Source organism: Ceratosolen solmsi, unplaced genomic scaffold, assembly GCF_000503995.2.
Source record: "Ceratosolen solmsi marchali unplaced genomic scaffold, CerSol_1.0 scaffold41, whole genome shotgun sequence".
In the NCBI taxonomy this organism is placed as follows: Eukaryota; Metazoa; Arthropoda; class Insecta; order Hymenoptera; family Agaonidae; genus Ceratosolen; species Ceratosolen solmsi.
In genome coordinates this window covers 3,937,450-3,940,903 of record NW_011948424.1, presented here as the reverse complement: position 1 = coordinate 3,940,903, position 3,454 = coordinate 3,937,450, and positions in this window count along the sequence as shown.

Genomic DNA, 3,454 nt, shown 5'->3' with positions numbered 1-3,454 from the left:
ATGTCAATATAAAAAAATTATTCCTAGTAAGAAAAAAAAAAAAAGAAAAAAAAAAAAGTGAGCTTTATATACATGTGTACAATATTAAATGTAGAGTTATAGAGGCTCAAAATGAGATTTGAAAACAGATCGAATTATTGTTAAATTGAACGTTAATAAACATATTCTAAATACCATATATAGCAACTATATAATAAATCGATTTAGCTAAAAATATTACAATATATAAAGTATCTATAATCTCAATATAGTCGTGTTTCGATGAACAGCGACTTTTATCTTTTAAACGTTTGCGTAAACTGTGAAAAAACAAATAATAATCTATGGGAGATTATTGATATAATTGGCTGTATTTAATTGATTTTTTCATTCAAATAAAAAATACCATATCTTTAAACTATAATTATTTATATATAATCGCATCTACTTTATGCTTATGTGGAATATTATTTGTAAGAAAGAAACTTTTTATCATAATTTTATAAATTAACGTGTTCTACTAAATTATTTGAATATTCGAAAATATAGAAAATAAAATGTCAAAGATTCTATTCACATCAACGAGAAACTTGACTGCAAAATACGGAAAACATTGCTCATAACGTAGAAGTGTCACTTTTTGAATTGCGTTTTATAAAAAGACAATCATTTATTTCATCAACGTGTCGCAATGTAGCAACTTAAAATGTCAGAAAACGAATTCATGAAGGGTAATGGCACTTTCTACCCTAATCAACGGAAAGTGAAACGAAAATAAAACGAGGACATTTTTTCAGATTTTATACAGCCTCTCGCGGCCAGTATTTCTAACTTTCATGATTTTTTCAATGATGCCTTTCCCTATCAATCGTAAAAGATCTTAATACTTCTTGATAACTATTCATAAACTCGATTGACATTTTTGACAAAACTTTTCACTCCTAATGGACAAATATTAAATATCTCACGTCTCTGATATCTTATGCAGAGAGCTGACCTCCAATGTATATATATTTTTATACCCTATTTAACCATACATGGCTCCTATTATATTATTATATAAGTCTTTCAGAAAAAGAAAATATATTATTATGTAAGTCTTTAAGAAAAAGAATATACGTAATCGTTATTAGCATGCTAATTATCAGTAAATACTATGGCTAATTTATAGCTACAACTAACAAAGTTAAAAGAGATCATTGTTGAACATTGACTTTTCTATAAGAATAGATAGATTTTGCCAAACATTTTTCTTAAAACAATGAAACAAAGTACAAGAATTTGTATGTTTTAACTGAATATACGTATTTACCATTACAGATGTTGTCGTTATCTCATTTTAATATGCAAAAGCAAATACTCTATGTTCATACATACCATTCGAGCATTAATATTTAATACGAAAATAATGTGTATGCTTCTTGAATGATGATCTTGAGAAAAACTAAATCATAGAATGTTTACCAACACTGACGTGCATTATTATGCCTGTTAAACAAGCGCAAAAGAATAATTAAAAGTATAAGTATATTAACTCAGAAATCACCAAATTTATGCAATAAACGAATATAATTGGATTAAATTGATTCTAGAAAATAACATAACCACTTTTTTGCATAATTTGCATTCTATTGGATTAAAAAGAAAAATGAATAATAAAGATATTATAAATTCTGTAATTCAGAGAGATATAAACTGTAAAAATAATAGTGATTTATCCCGTTATATTTAATAGTAAATATAGTTTTTCACGTATCAATTATTTAGACATTAACAATATAGATAAAAGGATAATGATTTGATCGTTTGTTTCAACTATTATTATATAGTAAATTTGGTAGAGGATGTGCAGATATTCCTCTTATATATGTAAATTAAAAAAATTAATAAATAAATTATTGTTTTAGTTTCAATATACTGCAGTATATACAGTTGAATAATATGAAAAATTTAATAACTATTATTTCAATATTTCCTATTATTTAATAAGTAAATAAAATTTTTAGCGGCAATATGTTAATCAAATTTTTGAAATTAAAATAATAATAGTTTACAAACATTTTTACAAAGACGAATGAGAATTTGATCATTAGAACTCATTTTTTATCGAATTACTGTATATTTATGTGATAATCATATTATTAACTATAAAACGCTAATAGACAACATTATAAGAAGAAAATAGAAAAATTCCTTTTTAAATTATTTATATAATTTATGTATAATTGTTAATATATATTTTACAGTACATTTTATTTTGTTATTATATTACCACAATTGATATTGTAAATAACGAGAAAATGAAATTTATCAAAGAAAATAAAACATAATGAAGCTGTGATCGACTGTTACAAATTCCGAAAAAACTGGAATAACGCGAGAGAACTGTAATGATCGAACGTTATTATTGGCATAATTAAGATCAATGATAACTTAGAAAATAATTATAGAGTTTTTATGCATTGAAGAATGATAACGAAAATTGAAACCAACAAGAGTTTAATTATCACAGTATTGTAATACATTTGTTGTAAAATTTGGTTAGTATTGTACACTTTGCATGCTAATTGTTGTCATATATGAATAAAGAAATATAAACAAGTTGAAAGAGTAAAATTTTTTATAAAATCTTCCCTTTCATACTTTCAATAATATCCTATAATATGATTATTTATTTTAAGAAATTACGTGACATTTAATGTTACGAACTATGTATTATGCATATTTTCTATCGAATAAGCAATTTTTAATATATCTATATATAATGTTAATAATGTAGGGCATTAATTGTCGTGCCAATATTATCCCACAAATACTTTACAAAACAAACTATAATAATCAGTTTAGTTATAACTCGTGCAATTACACATATTCTGTTGAAGATGTTTAAGCGAGTGAACGTACGATTCATTGTATTTTTCATTAATGTAATTTTTAATATTTTTGTATCGGTAAATGAGACGATTTCATCTTTTATTTTAATTAGTGAATAATCCATACACGTGGGAGAACGTTTATATTATTATTGTTAACAATTTTGCTACAATGGAGATAAAGTGTGAAATAATAAAGAAGAAAAGAGTGAAATATGTATTGTATCGTGAGCTCGGAATGTCGGAGTGTAACTCCGATTAGATGGATACATTATAGCATTTAACAAGGATTGTCAGCAATGATCGCACGCAAGGATTATCAATGTTGTCGGCAATATGTCGAATCTTATCAAAGTCAACTACCTAACGAGCTGGTTAGCTATCATAGAAGTTGGGAGGGAAGAATGAAGCTAGTAAATGCTTGAAAGAGTCTTGGACGAGCGAAACGGACAGTCGAATGGTAGATAGCGGCTCGACCGGTAAAGCAGTAGACTCGCGGCGGACGCAGGTGAGCCTATCGTTACCTGGTGGGGATTTAAGCGACCGGGGAGGGGACGAGCGGCTCGTGCGGTACCTCGCAGGGGAGTCGCGCAGGTCGCGGT